The sequence below is a fragment of the Oncorhynchus clarkii genome, chromosome 22 (genome assembly GCF_045791955.1).
Source record: "Oncorhynchus clarkii lewisi isolate Uvic-CL-2024 chromosome 22, UVic_Ocla_1.0, whole genome shotgun sequence".
NCBI classification, from domain to species: domain Eukaryota; kingdom Metazoa; phylum Chordata; class Actinopteri; order Salmoniformes; family Salmonidae; genus Oncorhynchus; species Oncorhynchus clarkii.
This window is the reverse complement of record NC_092168.1, coordinates 41,955,155-41,979,402: the sequence shown is the minus strand read 5'-3', so window position 1 is coordinate 41,979,402 and position 24,248 is coordinate 41,955,155. Positions and strand designations below refer to the sequence as shown.

The window sequence follows — 24,248 nt, the reverse complement described above, 5'->3', positions numbered from 1 at the left end:
TGAAACTTCCAAGAACCTGTTTCTTCTTCTCTCTTGCATAAAATACAGGAAGATGGTTGGATGGTGTGATTCACTGAGAATAAAATGCAACCAGCCATTACCAAGATAGGTAGATATATAGGCTCTAGCTCCTGATAAAGTAATTCTGTACTTCGTACATCTGATTTTGAAATCCAATGGGTCTGTTTATGAGAACTATATGCCTATTGATCTTACAAATCTCTTACGTGGTATTTTCAAACAGTGAGGTATGATGAGAATGAGAGTAGTAGGCCAGTATATTATATATTTTTTATGACATTACAGTAGTACAGTGAAAAGTAATCTGAAACTCCTCTAAACTGACATCATATCCATATGAAAGTACTCCATGCCCCTCCCTCGCGGTGACATCAGCAGGGTCCTGCTCTCTCTTCCCATCGCCAAAGACTCACAAAGGACTACAACTGGATAGTCGGGAACTCGCAAAACTACGCCCGTTTGATGCATTTATTCCAAAGGATTTATTTAAGGGACTTTTACTAGGTGAGCTAAGATTTTAAAGTTCTTATTCCCACGTTTTCAAATGTTAAACTTATGCTCTCATCCAAACAGAAGTGCTCGCGTCGACAAAAACAGTTTGCATGATGTAGTTGCGTTCTCATAGTTTAGGAACCTCATTAGCTCATTTATGAATAACTTAAAAAAAAAAAATCAGAATGGAGACCGTAGTTGTGATGTTATTTTAATGGAAACTATTGTAATTTTAATAGTTGGATATTTTTACGAGCCGAAGGGGCAGTGCAGCCACTTAGCTGACCAAAGGTGGGTGGTTTTTTTCTGTCTTTGCGGTGCTAATTTGTAGTTCTTACCTACATTGTTTCTTCTTACCACGTCATGCACCCTATAAATCACTATATCTCTCTGCCTCCACACAAGTTTTGCTGCCAATTATAAAAACAGTTTTGCCTTGAGTAATAGCAGTCATAAATTGTCGAAATTGTCTCCACTCTCCATCACCTAATGAACACAACAATTTAAAACGTTTTAAGAGTGGTGCATTAGCAACATTGATGTAATGCAGTGACAGTCGGTGCCGATAAAGATTAGGTAGGACGATTTTTTTAATTATCATTATTTCTATCACAATATATTGGATGACTGATTCATATTCCATTCACCCAGCTCAAGGCTACTCGAATATGCTATATACCCATCATGAGCTTACTACAACCTAGCCTACAACTGAAAGTTTATAATTTAGGTGAACATGTCTATAGATAAATTGGGAGTAATCAAGGTGACACATTCCATAATGCCTTGTATACTCTTGCCTGTATCGAGCTGATCTTGTCTGTAAACATTAGTCCAAACAGTTAAAATTAGAGTTTCTATTGGACAAATTAACGTTTCATTCCGTTTGCTTCCGTTTAAGAAACATTTTCGGCAGGAATGAATACACCCCTAATCACCTGCATGCGCACACAGTTCTTTCGTAGCAGCCACATTCAGCATTATCACTTTGCTCAATGTAAACTCAGCAAAAAAATGTACATCCTCTCACTGTGTTTATTTTCAGCAAACTTAACATGTGTACATATTTGTATGAGCATAGCAAGATTCAACAAATGAGACATAAACTGAACAAGTTCCACAGACATGTGACTAACGGAAATTGAATAATGTGTCCCTGAACAAAGGGGGGTCAAAATCAAAAGTAACAGTCAGTATCTGGTGTGGCCACCAGCTGCATTAAATACTGCAGTGCATCTCCTCCACATGGACTGCACCAGATTTGCCAGTTCTTGCTGTGAGATGTTACCCCACTCTTCCACCAAGCCACCTGCAAGTTCCCTGACATTTCTGGGGGGAATGGCCCTAGCCCTCACCCTCCGATACCAACAGGTCCCAGACGTGCTCAATGGGATTGAGATCCGGGCTCTTCGCTGGCCATGGCAGAACACTGACGTTCCTGTCTTGCAGGAAATCATGTACAGAAAGAGCAGTATGGCTGATGGCTTTGTCATGCTGGAGGGTCATGTCAGGATGAGCCTACAGGAAGGGTACCACATGAGGGAGGAGGATGTCTTCCCTGTAACGCACAGCGTTGAGATTGCCTGCAATGACAACAAGCTCAGTCCGATGATGCTGTGACACACCGCCCCAGACCATGATGGACCCTCCACCTTCAAAACGATCCCACTCCAGAGTACAGACCTCATAATCATGGTATACAGTCTGATCTACCACAGCTGTCATCCAATTACCATTCAGGGCTCGAACCAACCAGTTTATAATTCCTTCTTGCATCTACTCTCCTCCTCTCACATTTTCCTTTCGCTTGTGGACTTCAGTGCACAACACAACAGCTGTCTTTGACCAGGTGCAAAAACCTCTTCAAGCCAAACCTTCATACCTTAACCGCTAACCACTACACAGCCTACATCATTGCCACTAGGTCCTGGACCATACCAGTATCACTATACTTATCAGTATCGTGGCAAGGAAACAAAATACAAAGCGAATTTGACTTTTTTAGGAAAATAGCCCTGATGAGAAAAAAAGAAACAACAAACATAATTAAATTGTCATCCAGAGTCACATTTATTTCCCAAGCTATAGAACACAGTACTTTACATACTGCAGGTTTTTTTGCTGGACCATAGAGTTTGGTCTGCTTCATGTTGACTTTTTGCCATGGAACAAATATTGCAATACTGGGATCTTTTGGTATCAAGTTGTAAACATATTAATGTTATAGTCAACAAACTAGAACTAATGCGTTAGTAAACCCACGATCCAATAGCATTCCTCTATGTTAGAGTAGGGATGTTGAGTAGACTAGAGTAGCTGCATTGCCTAAGGGAAGGTAAACTAAGAAGAATAGAAAATACCACACAATATAGCTCTCTTTCTCTCTGCTGCTCCTCCTTAATTTAAGAAATTAATTTGTTCAAATCCGTTCAACTATTGTCTTTCTCTCTGAGTCAACTACTCACCACACTTTATGCACTGCAGTGCTAGCTTCCTGTAGTTTATTTTTTCAGTTCTAGGTTCCTGTAGTTTTATTTGTTCAGTTCTAGGTTCCTTCTCTGGTCCTTTGATTAGATGGACATCATGTCAGAGGGTGCTGTTGAGGCTACTGTAGAACTTCATTGCAAGAAAATATTTTAATCAGTTATTTGGTGAATATTTTTAGGATAGTTTTATCCAGAAAGGATTACTTTTTAAAATGTTTCACTATTTTTATTTTCATAAAATTCACTGAGGAGGATGCTTCTTCCTTGCTGAGCGGTCTTTCAGGTTATGTCAATATAGGACTTATTTTACTGTGGATATAGATACTTTTGTACCTGTTTCCTCCAGCATCTTCACAAGGTCCTTTGTTGTTGTTCTGGGATTGATTTGCATATTTCACACCAAAGTACGTTCATCTCTAGGAGAAGGACGTCATACAGGCACTGCTGTTAGCTCGGGAATATAAAAGAACATATTTTCAATGCAAATGGGTCCAACTTCACGTCATGATTTGTGATCCCGGATGCTTAAGAATTTGTATTTTAGTAATTTTCTGTGATCGGGAATGTTTTTTTTTCAGCTGTCAGGACACATTCCTATACAACTCAGCTGCCAGAATGAAATTTGAAACAACTCAGTTGTATGTCAAGTAGTGATTAGAGGTCGACCGACTATGATAACGATTAATCGGCCTATTTACATATTATTATTTTTTTGTAATTTATTTCTAATAATGACAATTACAACAATACTGAATGAACACTTATTTTAACTTAATATAATACCTCAATAAAAATCCATCTAGCATCAAATAAATAATGAAACATGTTCAATTTGGTTTTAATAATGCAAAAACAAAGTGTTGAAGAAGAAAGTAAAAGTGCAATATGTGCAATGTAAGAAAGCTAACGTTTCAGTTCCTTGCTCAGAACATGAGAATATATGAAAGCTGGTGGTTCCTTTTAACATGAGTCTTCAATATTCACAGGTAAGAAGTTTTAGGTTGTAGTTATTATAGGAATTATAGGACTATTTCCCTCTCTACCATTTGTATTTCATTAACCTTTACTATTGGATGTTCTTATAGGCACTTTAGTATTGCCAGTGTAAATAGTATAGCTTCTGTCCCTCTCCTCGCTCCTCCCTGAGCTCGAACCAGCAACACAACGACAACAGAGCAAGGTGAACAACTACTAGAAGGCTCAGAGTGAGTGATGTTTGAAACGCTAATAGCGCGCGCTAACTAGCTAGCCATTTCACTTCGGTTACACCAGCCTCATCTCGGGAGTTGATAGGATTGAAGTCATAAACAGCGCAATGCTTGACGCACAACAAAGAGCTGCTGGCAAAACGCACGAAAGTGCTGTTTGAATGAATGTTTATTCGCCTGCTTCTGCCTACCACCGCTCAGTCAGATACTTGTATGCTCAGTCAGATTATATGCAACGCTCGGGGGTTTGAACTTGCAACCTTCCGGTTACTAGTCCAACGCTCGAACCACTAGGCTAACCTGCCGCCCCATATAACTAGTGATTATGATTGATTGTTTTTTATAAGATAAGTTTAATGCTAGCTAGCAACTTACCTTGGCTTCTACTGCATTTGCGTAACAGGCAGGCTCCTTGTGGAGTGCAATGAGAGGCAGGTGGTTAAAGCGTTAACTGTAAGGTTGCTAGATTGGGTCCCCCGAGCTGACAAGGTGAAAATCTGTCATTCTGAAAATAAGAATGTGTTCTTAACTGACTTGCCTAGTTAAATAAAGATTAAATAAATGTGTAATAATTTTTTTTTTTTTAAATCGGCAAATCGGCGCCCAAAAATCCCGATTTCCGATTGTTATGAAAACTTGAAATCGTCCCTAATTAATCGGTCGTTCCGATTAATCGGTCGACCTCTAGTCTCAACGTCAACAATGAAGAGGCGACTCCGGGATGCTGGCCTTCTAGGCAGTGTTGCGAAGAAAAAGCCATATCTCAGACTGGCCAATTAAAGATTAAGATGGGCAAAAGAACACAGACACTGGACAGAGGAACTCCATACAAAATCAGCCGTTTCCAGCTACAGTAGTCATTTACATCATTAACGATGTATTTCTAATCAATTTCATGTTATTTTAATGGCACCCTAGTCCCAGAATCAATTCAGTCAACTTTCACCCGGTGAAAAAATATGCCCTCTCAGATGAGTCTGATTCACTCATTCTGTTCTCTTTCCTTTATCCGATCTGCATTAGAGGGACTCTTGGGAGAATAATAACAATGATCAGCCTTTAAAGTGTGGATAATTAAAATCTTAGTAGCAGCAGCATTTACATTGCATTCAGACCTTTTTCCACGTTTTGTTACGTTACAGCCTTTTCCAAAAAATGATTAAGTAAAAGTAAAAAAAAACAACATCAATGTACACACAATGACAAAGCAAAAACATTTTTTCTTTAAATTTTGCGAATTTATTCTAACTTAAAAAAACAGATTCCTTATTTACGTAATTATTCAGACACCTGGGAGAATAATAATTAGCCTCTAAAGTGCGTACTTAAAATCTGCCTGTGGAACGGTGAATCATCTCAAATGCTTGTCTTTTCCCATCATATGGTTAGTCACCTTCAAGCTTTATAATTAGTACAAAATCTCTACAAATGTATTTTGCACAGCTGTTCATTCATCTTTATACAGTGAACAAAAATATAGACGCAGAATGTAAAGTGTTGTTCCCATGTTTCATGAGCTGAAATGTAAGATCCCAGACATGTTCCATATGCACAAAAAGCTTATTTCTCTCATTTTGTGCACACATCAAATCAAATTTTATTTGTCACATACACATGGTTAGCAGATGTTAATGCGAGTGTAGCGAAATGCTTGTGCTTCTAGTTCCGACAATGCAGTAATAACCAATGAGTAATCTAACCTAACAATTTCACAACAACTACCTTATACACACAAGTGTAAAGGGATGAAGAATATGTACATAAAGATATATGAATGAGTGATGGTACAGAACGGCATAGGCAAGATGCAGTAGATGGTATCGAGTACAGTATATACATATGAGATGAGTAATGTAGGGTATGTAAACATTATATGAAGTGGCATTGTTTAAAGTGGCTAGTGATACATTTTTTACATACATTTTTCCAATATTAAAGTGGCTGGAGTTGAGTCAGTATGTTGGCAGCAGCCACTCAATGTTAGTGGTGGCTGTTTAACATTCTGATGGCCTTGAGATGCTGTTTTTCAGTCTCTCGGTCCCTGCTTTGATGCAACTGTACTGACCTCGCCTTCTGGGTGAACAGGCAGTGGCTCGGGTGGTGTAGGTTTCCTGGAAGGGAAGGTAGTTTGCCCCTGGTGATGCGTTGTGCAGACCTCACTACCCTCTGGAGAGCCTTACGGTTGTGGGCGGAGCAGCTGCCGAACCAGGCTGTGATACAGCCCGACAAGATGCTCTCGATTGTGCATCTGTAGAAGTTTGTGAGTGCTTTTGGTGACAAACCAAATTTCTTCAGCCTCCTGAGGTTGAAGAGGCGCTGTTGCGCCTTCTTCACCACGCTGTCTGTGTGGATGGACCAATTCAGTTTGTCCGTGATGTGTACGCCGGGGAACTTAAAACTTACTACCCTCTCCACTACTGTCGTGGCCATGCACGCCTCCAACTCAATCATCAAGTTTGCAGACGACACTACAGTGGTTGGCTTGTTTTTTGTTTACATCCACCTGACCGGCGTGACATATCAAGAAGTTGGTTGTACAGCATGATTATTACACAGGTGCACCTTGTGCAGGGGACAATAAAAGGCCACTCTAAAATGTGCAGTTTTTCCCACAACACACAACGCCACAGATGTCTCAAGTTTTGAGGGAGAGTGCAATTGGCATGCTGACTGCAGGAATGTCCACCAGAGTTGTTGCCAGAGAATTTAATGATCATTTCTTTACAATAAGCCGCCTTCAATGTCGTTTTAGAGAATTTGGCTGTACTTCCAACCGACTTCACAACCGCAAACCACGTGTATGGTTGGCATGTGCGGTTATGGAATGGGCAGGCATAAGCTACGGAAAATGAACACAACTGCATTTTATCTATGGCAATTTTAATGCACAGAAAAACTGTGCCAAGATCCTGTGGCCCCATTTAAGGTATCTTTGACCAAAAGATGCATATCTTTATTGCCACACATGTGAAATCCATAGATTAGGGCCTAATTCATTTCAAATGACTGATTTCCTCATATGAACTGTAACTCAGTAAAATCATTGAAATTGTTGCGATTTAGATTCTTGTTCAGTATAAAATAAATATCTTATCTTGGAGCAACATTAACCCATGTTTTTGCACAACACAGGGATCTATTTTAATGTATTCAAATGTTTTTCAGTTTGTGGGCCTGAGAAGAGTCTTGTTCTTTTACTTGGACTGAAGTTCACATTGAATAATGCATAGACTTGGTTAGTCCTTGTATGTTTTATTTAGTCAGCCGGGGCAGAGCGTCTTCGTGCACTAACGGGTGACATGGAGATCAGTCTTTTTTTATTTACATTTTTTGACCCCCTTTTTTTTCTCCCCAATTTTTCAGCGGGAGGCGAAGGTTGAGTCATGCATCTTCCGTTGAGTCACTGCGCTTCCTAAAACCCCGTCCTCTTAACCCGGAAGCCAGCCCGCACCAATGGTCACTTGTATAATACCAAAGTCTCTGCCTACTTTCTGCTATTTCTCAGGTCACTTGTATAATACGAAGCCTCTGCCAAAGCATAACTCATTTTTCCGTCTTTCAGAGCTCCCTCTTGAGTGACAAATGATTTAAATGGAGTTCATTGTGTGAGTGAATGTGCATGTGATTCTAGATAAGCTGCTCCCACAGTGAGAACGTGCCTCTCCGCACTCTCTCTCTCTCTCCGCACTCTCCCTGTGGACATTAGTGCTGGGTCCAGCTGGTTATTTACACCGTCCTTTACAACAGAGGGCACGCTGGCACAATTGGAATCAGACAGGGCAGCTTTGTTGGCCCCGGGGCACCCTGTCTGACTCATGGATAATAGTCACTTATTACCAGGTGTCACTCATACTAGAGGTTTGGTTGGGTCATTCTGTATTGTTCCATTCAGCCTGGGTTGTAAGTGATTGTGTTCTCTAAGTGTTGAACAGTTTTAATCAACAGTGATTTCTTAAGATGGAGGAGGCCGATCCCTCTAGTAGCTTCTGTTTGATTGTGTCCATGTTTCTAGTGCCCATCTCCACAGGGATGTATTAACTGGATTACCCAGGCAACACTTCTCTCAGCTTTGTTTGTGTAACATTAGCCCATCAGCTTTTGGGGTGTTCCAATTCTGAGTCTTGAATGTACAACCGGTGTTGTTTATAACCTGGAACACGCAGTGTCTTTTAGAAAGGGAGATTTAGGAAGTGAAACCAGAGGCTACATTTCCCTTTTTGGATTCCAATGTTACCATAGCATTCCTCCTACTTCATGGTGAGACTAGCGATGTGATGAGAAGAGAATTCTACTTAAATGTCTGATTTTATAAAGCCTGCATTGACAGTTGGAAGACACCCTATTTTTTTTAATCGAAATAATGATTCCTTTTCACTTCATCCCTTGTGCCAATTCACAATGAAATATTTATGTTCAAATCTTTCAAGTGAATGAAGTGGAGAGGGATAGCCAAAGCTAGTAGCCATTTTCCCCTCTTTTTAGCAAAAATGGGTTTTCCACAGTCATTTAATAAAGCATAATGCCAGTTTTAGACTCTTTGCAATGTGATACACAACCACAACATAGTTTTAATGCATTTTCAGTTAAAGTGTTGAAAGGAAATTGTATTACCATGTATGATTTGCAAGACAGAAGTTTGCATGTATAGAAATGTCGGGCTATTAGACAAATGTTTACCAACCCATTCAAATCTCCTCACTGGCTGTAAACCAATCGTAATACCATGTGAGACAGATGATGTCACTGAAGAATCTAGAATCTGATGCTGTCATCAGAATCAGTCAATGTACACAGTGAGGCTTCTGTTATGGTTCTCCGTCAACATTGGTCTTTGATTACATTATCTTTGACAGGCCAATAGTCAATAGAGCCACACATAGTGTCATGAAGAGTGTCTCTGTATTATGTTGGAGCTAAATTTGTAGAAAGTTTTATGGTCTCCTAGACCACCGTTTATCTGCAGGCTATAAGGACCACAGGGTGGTTATAAAACTCACGTCACCGAGGCCTCTAGACCGCTGCTGAAACATTCACCTCTGGGATAACACCTATTCTTTAGTGCAGGGATCAAATCAAATTTGTCACATGCGTCAAATACAACAGGTGTGACCTTACAGTGAAATGCTTACTTACAAGCCCTGAACCAACAATGCAGTTTTAAGAAAAGTAAGTGTTAAGTAAAAAAATAACAAATGGTTAAAAAGCAGCAGTAAGATAACAGTAGCGAGGCTATATACAGGGTCAATGTGGAGACTATATACAGGGTATTACGGTACAGAGTCAATGTGGAGACTATATACAGGGTATTACGGTACAGAGTCAATGTGGAGGCTATATACAGGGGGTACCGGTACAGAGTCAATGTGGAGGCTATATACAGGGGGTACCGGTACAGAGTCAATGTGGAGGCTATATACAGGGGGTACCGGTACAGAGTCAATGTGGAGGCTATATACAGGGGGTACCGGTACAGAGTCAATGTGGAGGCTATATACAGGGTGTTACGGTACAGAGTCAATGTGGAGGCTATATACAAGGGGTACCGGTACAGAGGCAATGTGGAGGCTATATACAGGGGGTACCGGTACAGAGGCAATGTGGAGGCTAAATACAGGGTGTTACGGTACAGAGTCAATGTGGAGGCTATATACAGAGTGTTACGGTAAAGAGTCAATATACAGGGTGCTACGGTACAGAGTCAATGTGGAGGCTATATACAGGGTGTTACGGTACAGAGTCAAGTGAGGCTATATACAGGGTGTTACGGTACAGAGTCTATGTGGAGGCTATATACAGGGTGTTACGGTACAGAGTCAATGTGGAGGCTATATACAGGGGGTACTGGTACAGAGTCAATGTGGAGGCTATATACAGGGTGTTACGGTACAGAGTCAATGTGGAGGCTATATACAGGGGGTACCGGTACAGAGTCAATGTGGAGACTATATACATGGGGTACCGGTACAGAGTCAATGTGGAGGCTATATACAGGGGGTACTGGTACAGAGTCAATGTGGAGGCTATATACAGGGGGTACCGGTACAGAGTCAATGTGGAGGCTATATACAGGGGGTACCGGTACAGAGTCAATGTGGAGACTATATACATGGGGTACCGGTACAGAGTCAATGTGGAGGCTATATACAGGGGGTACTGGTACAGAGTCAATGTGGAGGCTATATACAGGGTGTTACGGTACAGAGTCAATGTGGAGGCTATATACAGGGGGTACCGGTACAGAGTCAATGTGGAGACTATATACATGGGGTACCGGTACAGAGTCAATGTGGAGGCTATATACAGGGGGTACTGGTACAGAGTCAATGTGGAGGCTATATACAGGGGGTTACGGTACAGAGTCAATGTGGAGGCTATATACAGGGGGTACCGGTACAGAGTCAATGTGGAGACTATATACATGGGGTACCGGTACAGAGTCAATGTGGAGGCTATATACAGGGGGTACTGGTACAGAGTCAATGTGGAGGCTATATACAGGGGGTACCGGTACAGAGTCAATGTGGAGGCTATATACAGGGGGTACCGGTACAGAGTCAATGTGGAGACTATATACATGGGGTACCGGTACAGAGTCAATGTGGAGGCTATATACAGGGGGTACTGGTACAGAGTCAATGTGGAGGCTATATACAGGGTGTTACGGTACAGAGTCAATGTGGAGGCTATATACAGGGGGTACCGGTACAGAGTCAATGTGGAGACTATATACATGGGGTACCGGTACAGAGTCAATGTGGAGGCTATATACAGGGGGTACTGGTACAGAGTCAATATACAGGGGGTACCGGTACAGAGTCAATGTGGAGGCTATATACAGGGGGTACCGGTACAGAGTCAATGTGGAGGCTATATACAGGGTGTTACGGTACAGAGTCAATGTGGAGGCTATATACAGGGGGTACCGGTACAGAGTCAATGTGGAGACTATATACATGGGGTACCGGTACAGAGTCAATGTGGAGGCTATATACAGGGGGTACTGGTACAGAGTCAATGTGGAGGCTATATACAGGGTGTTACGGTACAGAGTCAATGTGGAGGCTATATACAGGGGGTACCGGTACAGAGTCAATGTGGAGACTATATACAGGGGGTACCGGTACAGAGTCAATGTGGAGGCTATATACAGGGGGTACTGGTACAGAGTCAATGTGGAGGCTATATACAGGGGGTACCGGTACAGAGTCAATGTGGAGGCTATATACAGGGGGTACCGGTACAGAGTCAATGTGGAGGCTATATACAGGGGGTACCGGTACAGAGGTAATGTGTGGGGGCACCAGTTAGTCAAGGTAATATGTACATGTAGGTAGAGAAAGTGACTATTCATAGATAACCAGAGAGTAGCAGCAGCGTAAATGTGCGGAGGGTGGGCACACAATACAAATTGTCTGGGTAGCCATTTGATTACCTGTTCAGGAGTCTTCTGGCATGGGGGTAGAAGCTGTTAAGAAGCCTTTTGGACCTAGACTTGGCGATCCGGTACTGCTTGCTGTGTGGTAGCAGAGAAAACAGTCTATGACTAGGGTGTCTGGAGTCTTTGACAAATTTTAGGGCCTTTCTCTGACACCACTTGGTGTAGGGGTCCTGGATGACAGGAAGCTTGGCCCCAGTAATGTACTGATCCATACGCACTACCCTCCATACGCACTACCCTCCATACACACTACCCTCCATACACACTACCCTCGGCGGCCGAGCAGTTTCCATACCAGGCAGTGATGCAACCAGTCAGGATGCTCTCCATGGTGCAGCTGTAGAACCTTTTGAGGATCTGAGGACCCATGCCAAATCTTTCCAGTCTCCTGAGGAATAGGCTTTGTCATGCTCTCTTCACGACCAACTTGGTGTGTTTGGACCATGATAATTTGTTTGTGATGTGGACACCAAGGAACTTGAAGCTCTTAACCTTCTCCCCTACAGATCTGTCGATGAGAATGGGGTGTGCTCGTCCTCCTGATATCTCTGTGTCTTTCTCATGCGAAATACGGGGAATTTTGGCCTTGTCTGGTGTCTGAAGTAGATCCTTCTCATCTGACTTGTTAAAGAAAAAATCTTTGTCCAGTACGAGTTGAGTAATCGCTGTCCTAATACCCAGAAGGTCTTTTTAGTCATGAGATGGTGGCAGAAACATTGTGTAAAAAATAAGTTACAAAAACGTGAAAAAATACACACAGTAGCACAATTGGTTAAGTGCACAAAAAACGGCAGCCATCTCCTCCAGCGTCTTTTTTTCCATCATCATATTTTTCTTGAGTGGGTGGTCGGGGTACCGGACCATAATATATTTTTACACTGCAAATGGACCACAAGAAGCATAAACCGATGTAATATTTGAGTAAAACACAATACTTTCAAACCAATTTTGATTATATTTGGGAACATTGTTCTGCGTAAGGTGGCGTCTTTCGGATGGGACGTTAAAACGGGTGTCCTGACTCCGTGGTTATTCAAAATCCCATGGTGCTAATTGTAAGAGTAGGGGTGATCACCCTGTGTCATGGCTATATTCACAACCTTGCATATTCCATCATGGCCACCTAATCTTCCCCCTCGTTCCTAATTGGCATATACTGTATCACTCCTTACCTCTCCACCTGATAGCTGATGTGTGGTGAAAGTTATGTCACAAAAATGGTCGCTGTGAATCACCCAGGTGTGTGCTACACATTGATGGTGGATGAGGTGAGTTTCCCCCTACAATATAAAGTGATTTAAGTACCTCAGTTGGTAGAAAAGTGCTATATAAATCCAATCAATTACTGTGCCTTGCAAAACTATTCACCCCCTCTTGGCCTTTTTCCTATTTTGTTGTATTACAACCTGTAATTTAAATAGATTTTTAATTTCATTTCATGTAATGGATATGCACAAAATAGTCCAAATTGGTGAAGTGAAATGAAAACAATTACTTGTTTAAAAAAATGATTAAAAATGGAAAAGTGGTGCATGCATATGTTTTCACCCCCTTTGCTATGAAGCCCCTAAATAAGATTTGGTGCAACCAATTACCTCCAGAAGTCAGGTAATTAGTTAAATGAAGTCCACCTGTGTGCAATCTGTCACACGATCTCAGTATATATACACCTGTTCTGAAAGGCCCCAGAGTCTGCAACACCACAAAGCAAGGGGCACCACCAAGCAAGCGGCACTATGAAGACCAAGGAGCTCTCCAAACAGGTCAGGGACAAAGTTGTGGAGAAGTACAGATCAAGGTTGGGTTGTAAAAAAAATATCAGAAACTTTGAACATCCCACATTAAAAAATTGAAAGAATATGGCACCACAACAAACTTGCAAAGAGGGGGCCGCCCACCAAAGCTCATGGACCAGGCAAAGAGGGCATTGATCAGAAAGGCAACAAAGAGACCAAGATAACCCTTAAGGAGCTGCAAAGCTCCACAGCGGAGATTGGAGTATCTGTCCATTGGACCATTTTAAGTTGTTCACTCCACAGAGCTGGGCTTTACGGAAGAGTAGCAAAAATGTACTCTGGTCAGATGAGAATAAAATTGATGAATCAAGGAAAACACTATGTCTGGAACAAACCCAACACCTCTCATCACCCTGAGAACCCCATCGGCAGGGACCGGGAAACTGGTCAGAATTGAAGGCATGATGGATGGCGCCAAATACAGAGACATTTTTGAGGGAAACCTGTTTGTCTTCCAGAGATTTAACCTGGGACGGAGGTTCACCTTCCAGCAGGACAATGACCCTAAACATACTGCTACAACAACACTTGAGTGGTTTAAGGTGAAACATTTTAAATGTCTTGGAATGGCCTAGTCAAAGCCCAGACCTCAATCCAATTGAGAATCTGTGGTATGACAAAGATTGCTGTACACCAGCGGAACCCATCCAACTTGAAGGAGCTTGAGCAGTTTTGCCTTGAAGAATGGGCAAAAATCCCAGTGGCTATATGTGCCAAGCTTATAGAGACATTCCCCAAGAGACTTGCAGCTGTAATTGCTGCATAAGGTGCCTCTGTATTAACTTTGGGTGGGTGAATAGTTATGCATGCTAAAGTTTTTTTTGTGTGTCTTATTTGTTATGTTTCACAAAATATATTTTGTATCTTCAAAGTAGTAGGCATGTTGTGTAAATCATGTGATACAACCCCCCCCCCCCCCCCAAGATCATTCCAGGTTGTAAGGCAACAAAATAGGAAAAATGCCAAGGGGGGTGAATACTTTCGCAAGCCACTGTATTCATATTATTATTATTTGTTTACAATCACATATCTCTCTCTATTATGTGTGGGAATACTTGGGAACAGATTTCCTAAATTAAATCCATTGGATGTGATTTCCTGGTGTCTTACACTCTTATGTCCAACTATGAAAATTCAACCCTTTTTTTTCCTTTTTTTTTCTGCTCAGAGTACTTGGGGGGCCAAATAAAACCATGCGCAAGCCAAATTCGGCCCACAGGCCACCAGTTGGGGGACTTTCCCTGCTTTACTGTACGCTTTCAGTAGATTTGTGGTAGCCAAAGATAATCAAGTTTCAGGAAGACTGGTTACAATGGTTTATTATTATTAGCAACTTTATTGCCTTATTCCATAGATTTTAAAAAAACTTCTCAATATTGACTTGCAGAGCTGAGAACAATGCACAGTCAAGCTGAGTCACAGTTGAAGTCAGGGGATGTTGGGGAGGAGACAGTGAGGCGCATGGGGGATCTGGCTTCCCCTCATCACAAAGGCATTTCCTTCTTGTTGCTGCTCCTCGGGCATGAACATGAACAGCCCTCCTTAGACATAGAGGCAAGAACCTCCTCTGTTCCTATGTTCTAGGATGGACATTTGAAATTATTTCACTATTCAAACAATATCATAGTATTTTTTTCGGATATCCGGATAGTTGAAATGCATGTTTTAAAGACACGTTTATTTGTATTTTTTTTACTTCAACTTGTTTGAGCGACTATGTAGAGGCGATGCACTCAGCGTGTTGTTAGACTCGCGCGAGTTAGACTAACATGTCACTGAAATAGGTTATCAATAGGTTGTCTATAGGTTATCTATCATCTCATCTGGTAGGGTCTGTCTTGACTGCATCAAATCAATGTAAACAAGCTTCAACAATAACAAGATAGGTGTGAATAGTGTTTAGGCTACCGGCAATGGTGTAAAGTACTTAAGTATAAATACTTTAAAGTACTACTTAAGTAGGTTTTCGGGGTACCTTTTACTTCACTACATTCCTGAAAATATTGTACTTTTTGCTCCATACATTTTCCCTGGCAACAAAAAGTACTCTTTACAGTTGGAATGCTTAGCAGGACAGGAAAATGGACAAATTCAAGCACTTATCAAGAGAACACGTGGTCATTCCTACTGCCTCTGGCCTGGCGGACTCACTAAACACAATTGCATCTTTTGTAAATAATGTCTGAGTGTTGGAGTGTGCCCAGGGCTATCCGTACATTTTACAAAACAAGAAAATGGTAGTCTGCTTTGCTTAATATAGGAAATTTTAAATGATTTATACTTTTACTTGTATTTTTTAATACTTAAGTAGATTTTAGCAATTACATTTACTTTTGATACTTAAGTATATTTAAAACCAAATACTTTGACTTTTACTCAAGTAGTATTTTACTGGCTGACTTTCACTTTTACTTGAGTAACTTTCTATTAAGGTATCTCTACTTTTACTCAAGTATGACAGTTGGGTACTTTTTCAACCACTGGCTCACTCATAACTGTTGTTTTATTAAAATGTATAATATCATGGTCTATCCTTGTATGTCACACAGATAATTACATTTTAAGCGAAGCATTTTCAATGAAATAGGCCTCCATTTTTTTTAAATGAATACTCTCGCAAGTAATCAAATACTTACGTCTGTTCAGATATTGGAATAACTGTGCCGATCCCTACTCTGGACTGTATGCCAAAGAGAATATGAACCCAAATCTCTTAAGATATCAATATCCTTCTTCTTACCACAGGGTGCAAGCTTGTCCTGTGTCTTTGGCCTTGAACACACATTTACGACAATTGTAATGACAATTTTCAGCGTTCGTCTCTTACTGTACATGCACACACTCCCCCATAATGTTCTGAGAATGTTCCCCACTCCTCTACCTAGAGACAGTTTGCCTTCCTCTTGAGTGGAACACTTTACATTACACAGTGATCTGCAGTACAACAGCAGGAAAGTGGCAGTCCATTTTCATGATATTCAAACTAGCGTTTGAAAGTTGTTACTCACGCTCACTCACTTTTACAGCTGTGATGACCAGTGATGTCTGGTAACCTCCTCGGCCAGCTAGCACTGTGCACGGTCATTCCCAAAACAGGACGGCAGCAGCTCAAGCCTTAGGTTGAATTAATAACACCACAAAGACTGTAGTACTTTACATAAAAATATACTGTATGACATACAGTTGAATTCGGAAGTTTACATACACTTAGGTTGGAGTCATTAAACTTGTTTTTCAACCAGTCCACACATTTCTTGTTAACAGACTATAGTTTTGGCAAGTCGGTTAGGACATTTACTGTATTTCAAGGACTACCTTCAAACTCAGTGCCTCTTTGCTTGACATTATGGAAAAATCAAAAGAAAACAGCCAAGACCTCAGAAAAGAAATTGTAGACCTCCACAAGTCTGATTCATCCTTGGGAGCAATTTCCAAATGCCTGAAGGTACCACGTTCATCTGTACAAACAATAATACGCAAGTATATACACCATGGGACCACGCAGCCGTCATACCGCTCAGAAAGGAGACGCATTCTGTCTCCTAGAGATGAACGAACTTTGGTGCGAAAAGTGCAAATCAATCCCAGAACAACAGCAAAGGACCTTGTGAAGATGCTGGAGGAAACGGGTACAGAAGTATCTATATCCACAGTAAAACGAGTCCTGTATCTACATAACGTGAAAAGCCGCTCAGCAAGGAAGAAGCCACTGCTCCAAAACTGCCATTAAAAAAGCCAGACTACGTTTTGCAACTGCACATGGTGAAAAAGATCGTACTTTTTGGAGAAATGTCCTCCTGTCTGATGGAAAAAAAATAGAACTGTTTGGCCATAATGACCATCATTATGCTTGGAGGAAAAACGGGAAGGCTTGCAAGCCGAGGAATTCCATCCCAACCGTGAAGCACAGGGGTGGCAGCATCATGTTGTGGAGGTGCGTTGCTGCAGGAGGGACTGGTGCACTTCACGAAATAGATGGCATCATGAGGTGGGAAAATGTGGGAATATTGAAGCAACATCTCAAGACATCGGTCAGGAAGTTAAAGCTTGGCCGCAAATGGGTCTTCCCAATGACCCCAAGCATACTTCCAAAGTTGTGGCCAAATGGCTTAAGGACAACAAAGTTAAGGTATTGGAGTGGCCATCACAAAGCCCTGACCTCAATCATATAGAAAATGTGTGGGCAGAACTGAGAAAGCGTGTGTGAGCAAGGATGCCTAAAAACCTTTTTAAAATATTTTTATTTCACCTTTATTTAACCAGGTAGGCTGGTTGAGGACAAGTTCTCATTTACAACTGCGACCTGGCCAAGATAAAGCAAAGCAGTGCAACACAAACAACAACACAGAGTTAAACATGGAATAAACAAACACAGCCAATATTACAATAGAAAAAGTCGATATGCAGTGTTTGCAAATGAAGTAGGATAATGGAGGTAAGGCAATAAATAGGCCATAGTGGTGAAATAATTACAATATAGCAATTAAACACTGGTGTGGTAGATGTGCAGAAGATGAGTGTACAAGTAGAGATACTGGGGTGCAACGGAGCAAAATAGATAACAGTATGGGAATTAAGTAGTTGGATGGGCTATGTACAGATGGGCTATGTACAGGTGCAGTGATCTATGAGCTGCTCTGACAGCTGGTGCTTAAAGCTAGTGAGGGAGATATGAGTCTCCAGCTTCAGTGATTTTTGCAATTTGTTCCAGTCATTGGCAGTAGAGAACTGGAAGGAAAGGCAGCCGAAGGGGAATTGGCTTTGGGGGTGACCAGTGAAATATTCCTCCTGGAGCGTGTGCTACGGGTGGGTGCTGCTATGGTGACCAGTGAGCTGAGATAAGGCGGGGCTTTACCTAGCAAAGACTTATAGATGACCTGGAGCCAGTGGGTTTGGCGTTGAATATGAAGCGAGGGCCAGCCAACGAGAGCATACAGGTTGCAATGGTGGGTAGTATATGGGGCTTTGGTGACAAAACAGATGGCACTGCGATAGACTGCATACAATTTGCTGAGTAGAGTGTTGGAGGCTGTTTTATAAATGACATTGCCGAAGTCAAGGATCGGTAGAATAGTCAGTTTTGCGAGGGTCTGTTTGGCAGCATGAGTGAAGGATGCTTTGTTGTGAAATAGGAAGCTGATTCTAGATTTAATTTTGGAATGGAGATGCCTAATGTGAGTCTGCAAGGAGAGTTTACAGTCTAACCAGACACCTAGGTATTTGTCCACATATTCTAAGTCAGAACCATCCAGAGTGGTGATGCTAGTCGGGCGGGCAGGTGTTTTTTAATTTTTTTTTATTTCACCTTTATTTAACCAGGTAGGCTAGTTGAGAACAAGTTCTCATTTGCAACTGCGACCTGGCCAAGATAAGGCATAGCAGTGTGAACAGACAACACAGAGTTACACATGGAGTAAACAATTAACAAGTCAATAACACAGTAGAAAAAAGGGGAGTCTATATATACATTGTGTGCAAAAGGCATGAGAAGGTAGGCAAATAATTACAATTATGCAGATTAACACTGGAGTGATAAATGATCAGATGGTTATGTACAGGTAGAGATATTGGTGTGCAAAAGAGCAGAAAAATAAATAAATAAAAACAGTATGGGGATGAGGTAGGTGAAAATGGGTGGGCTATTTACCAATAGACTATGTACAGCTGCAGCGATCGGTTAGCTGCTCAGATAGCAGATGTTTGAAGTTGGTGAGGGAGATAAAAGTCTCCAACTTCAGCGATTTTTGCAATTCGTTCCAGTCACAGGCAGCAGAGAACTGGAACGAAAGGCGGCCAAATGAGGTGTTGGCTTTAGGGATGATCAGTGAGATACACCTGCTGGAGCGCGTGCTACGGATGGGTGTTGCCATCGTAACCAGTGAACTGAGATAAGGCGGAGCTTTACCTAGCATGGACTTGTAGATGACCTGGAGCCAGTGGGTCTGGCGACGAATATGTAGCGAGGGCCAGCCGACTAGAGCATACAAGTCGCAGTGGTGGGTGGTATAAGGTGCTTTAGTGACAAAACGGATGGCACTGTGATAAACTGCATCCAGTTTGCTGAGTAGAGTGTTGGAAGCAATTTTGTAGATGACATCGCCGAAGTCGAGGATCGGTAGGATAGTCAGTTTTACTAGGGTAAGTTTGGCGGCGTGAGTGAAGGAGGCTTTGTTGCGGAATAGAAAGCCGACTCTTGATTTGATTTTCGATTGGAGATGTTTGATATGGGTCTGGAAGGAGAGTTTAGAGTCTAGCCAGACACCTAGGTACTTATAGATGTCCACATATTCAAGGTCGGAACCATCCAGGGTGGTGATGCTGGTCAGGCGTGCGGGTGCAGGCAGCGAACGGTTGAAAAGCATGCATTTGGTTTTACTAGCGTTTAAGAGCAGTTGGAGGCCACGGAAGGAGTGCTGTATGGCATTGAAGCTCGTTTGGAGGTTAGATAGCACAGTGTCCAAGGACGGGCCGGAAGTATATAGAATGGTGTCGTCTGCGTAGAGGTGGATCAGGGAATCGCCCGCAGCATGAGAAACATCATTGATATATACAGAGAAAAGAGTCGGCCCGAGAATTGAACCCTGTGGCACCCCCATAGAGACTGCCAGAGGACCGGACAGCATGCCCTCCGATTTGACACACTGAACTCTGTCTGCAAAGTAATTGGTGAACCTGGCAAGGCAGTCATCCGAAAAACCGAGGCTACTGAGTCTGCCGATAAGAATACGGTGATTGACAGAGTCGAAAGCCTTGGCAAGGTCTATGAAGACGGCTGCACAGTACTGTCTTTTATCAATGGCGGTTATGATATCGTTTAGTACCTTGAGCGTGGCTGAGGTACACCCGTGACCGGCTCGGTGTGGGCAGCGATCGGTTGAAGAGAATGTATTTAGTTTTACTTGCACGGAAGGAGAGTTGAATTGCATTGAAGCTCGTCTGAAGGTTAGTTAAGACAGTGTCCAAAGAAGGGCCAGAAGTGTTCCAAATGGTGTCGTCTGCATAGAGGTGGATCAGAGAGTCACCAGCAGCAAACCTGACTGTTACACCAGCTCTGTCAGGAGGAATGGGCCAAAATTCACCCAACTTATTGTGGGAACATTGTGTAAGGCACCCAAAACGTTTGACCCAAGTTAAACAATTTAAAGACAATGCTACCAAATACTAATTGAGTGTATGTAATCTTCTGACCCACTGTGAATGTGATTTTAGAAATAAATGCTGAAATAAATCATTCTCTCTACTGTTCTGCCATTTCACATTCTTAAAATAAGTGGTGATCCTAACTGACCTAAGACAGGGAATTTTTACTAGAATTATATGTCAGGAATGGTGAAAAATTGATCTAAAATGTATTTGGCTAAGATCTATGTAAACTTCTGACTTCAACTGTATGTATTACTAATGAGGTACGCACAAGTGAAATCTCATCACTTTACCGCTCTGTCCATCTGGTGTCAGTAAACATTTTTGGAGCACAATCTGTCAGGGACACAGTGCCACTGTCAATAGGGAGCCAACAATGAGCCAACACAATGTACCCTCCAACAGAAGAATAGCTCTACATGGAAGGCTAACCACATCACCTTGGACTATGTCAAGGGCCTTTTAATTTTTAAATCAAACAGCAAAATGATCCCTAGTATGACCTTAAAACATTTCCATATAGCTTAGTAGGACCCCCCCCCCCCCCCCCCTCCCATGGTGTCTGAGTCCAAATCCTGTGTGGAGGATGATGGGGAATTGAGAATAGCTTTATACCTGAAGACATACTTGTTTTTGGTGGAAATGGCTGGAAATGATGTCATTGTTGTTTTGACTGTTGGAAACATTACACAGTACACAATATCCTTTGTAGGTATTGTTTTACTTTGTTTCCGTTGGACACACCATCCCTTTGAAATGTGAACGCAGGGTCACACTTCTCTTCCCTATTTCAGTTGGACCTCTCAAGACCTCTTCACACTAATCCTCTAATAAACTGTAGGGCTGCTATTTTTTTTCCATTTTCACATTCAGCAGATTCAGTATGAGAACAGAAAGTAACCTCGCTATGCAGGAGAGCTGGATAGATATGGTGCCAATTCAAGAACACTGTTTCAGGGATTCTTTAATTATCTTTTCACTTTCTTATGCCCCTATGGTTTTTGTGAGCATAGATACAGTATGAATAATGTCAGCACCAGGGCCCATTTCATTTACATTTCAGTGGACATATTGATGACTTTGGGGTTTTTTGCAGGATCTATTTAATTACATATTTCCTCATGTCACACCTTAGATGAGGAATATATGAGGACCTGTATCTGACCTGGAAGTAAAAGACAGGCGTAGTATCGTCATCCGCTCCTTTGTAATAAAACCCATTTGCACCAGCGCTCCCCTGGGGGCCAGAACACAGCAGGAACCAAATCACTGGATAAAATGAGTGGTTGTGGAGGAGATTCATAGTGCGTTTCCTCTGTGGTGATTTTTAGTGAAAAGGGAAAGAGCATTTTGGCTGTTCTGTCATGACCTCAGAGCTGTATCAGAGTTTGATAGGCTAATCTGCTTACGCTGCCTTCCTGGTGCTGCGGTTGAGTTACCCGCCTCCATCTAGCAGCCTGCCACTCTTCTCTCTCACTCACTCTTCCCTTTGAACGTAGGTTTAAACTCACTGACACATACACAGACAACAGGCTACACACGCTGTAGACAGATCTTGACAGGCAGAGTTATAAGGCAGCCATTTGAAGTTAAGAATGCTGACTGGCAGTACTGATAAAGTAAAGTAAAAGTATGAGGAGCAGTAGGGCAGTTTAATTTCAGCCGTAAATAATTGTTTTTCATTTTCTTCACGTGACTTTAATGGTGTAATTTATTTGGCAAGCAAGGTTTACAATGAGATGGCCTGTAGTAATGGTAGATATCAGGTTTACTATGAGATGATGGCCTGTAGTAATGGTAGATATCAGGTTTACTAAAAGATGATGGCCTGCAGTAATGGTAGATATCAGGTTTACTATGAGGAGATGGCCTGCAGTAATGGTAGATATCAGGTTTACTATGAGATGAAGGCCTGTAATAATGGTAGATATCAGGTTTACTATGAGATGATGGCCTGTAGTAATGGTAGATATCAGGTTTACTATGAGATGATGGCCTGTAGTAATGGTAGATATCAGGTTTACTATGAGGAGATGGCCTGTAGTAATGGTAGATATCAGGTTTACTATGAGATGATGGCCTGTAGTAATGGTAGATATCAGCTTTACTATGAGGAGATGGCCTGCAGTAATGGTAGATATCAGGTTTACTATGAGGAGATGGCCTGCAGTAATGGTATATATCAGGTTTACTATGAGGAGATGGCCTGCAGTAATCATTTAATTAAATCACCTTTAGGTTGATTTGTTTTAAAAGACAAATTAAGAAACCTCATGCAAACTGCATCCCCCCTCACTGTTATTCATTAGTCCAATTCATTTTGTTTTGTAAACATTGGCTACTACCGCTTGCCTGACGATTCATCCTGCATTTAATTCCACTGCTCTATCCATCAGTTTGAATGTGTTGGCATTCCAAAAGTCATCGTGGAGAAGAAACGTTAGAGGGCGTGGCGTTTGACCAGCGCCATGTGGTTGGGTAGCCAGGCAGTATTACCACTGTCTAAGGGAGTTATTTTGATTGGCAACGTGTCATATTTAAAGCATATTTTATAAATATGCACTTTTCTGAAGTTCTGGGCTAGAATAGATGCTGGTGCTTTGAGAGCAAAACATGAGAGAAAACATGTAACAAGCAGTTCAACCTGTGCTACGTTGCTGTAATATCCTGCTAAAGCACCTGCGTTTGAGCATGAAATAGTCACAAGATAAATCCCTGATTAGTTGTATGAAGTAGCCATATTAACTTTATCTCCCTATTAGGTGAACCAAGGAGGCAGAGAGAGCGGCTAAGCAGAGCAAAAATGGAACTTCATTTAGCTCTCTCTCCAAACGCTTTGTTACTGAGTGTGCTACTTTTGCAACTACTTAGATTTAAGTCTCAGGTAACCAGTTGTTTCTGTTTGTTGAATTCCAGACGCCACTTCCCGCTATTGTCCTTGAACTGCTGCTGCGAGGTTGAGTATGGTATGGTGGTCACTGGTCAAGGCCAGGGGATGGTCTAGAGATGTATATTGGCTTGCGAAAGTATTCACCCCCTTGGCATTTGTCCTATTTTGTTGCCTTACAACCTGGAATTAAAATGTATTTTGGGGGGGGGGGGTTGTGTCTTTTGATTTACACAACACAACATTACACAACTACCACTTTGAAGATGAAAAATATATTTTATTGTGAAACAAACAAGAAATAAGACAAAAAACAGAGCTTGAGCGTGCATAACTATTCACCTGCCGAAAATCAATACTTTGTAGAGCCACCATTTGCACCTTTCACTCGAGTGTTGCTTTAGCAGTATGTTTAGGGTCATTGTCCTGCTGGAAGGTGAACCTCCATCTCAGTCTCAAATCTATGGAAGCCTGAAACAGGTTTCGCTCAAGAATTTCCCACTATTTAGTGCCATCCATCATTCCTTCAATTCTGACCAGTTTCCCAGTCTCTGCCGATGGAAAAACACCCCCACAGCATGATGCTGGTTCTCGGGATGATGAGAGGTGTTGGGTTTGTGTCAGACATAGCGTTTTCCTTTATGGCCAAAAAACTACATTTTAGTCTCATCTTACCAGAGTACCTTATTCCATATGTTTGAGGAGTCCCACATGCCTTGACCCAACCCTGATCTGTACTTCTCCACAACTTTGTCCCTGACCTGTTTTGGAGAGCTC

The 24,248-nt window shown here is 41.8% G+C and overlaps 1 protein-coding gene across 1 annotated transcript in view; it reads left to right on the top strand.

The window, feature by feature from the left end:
- Positions 1 to 427: 427 nt before the first annotated feature.
- LOC139380924 (SH3 domain-binding protein 4) overlaps positions 428 to 24,248 on the top strand; it is a 78,250-nt gene continuing 54,429 nt past the window's right edge. The window contains exon 1 of the mRNA XM_071124091.1: positions 428 to 525. The gene's annotated coding sequence lies outside the window, so the exon portion shown is untranslated. The remainder of the gene's footprint in view (positions 526 to 24,248) is intronic.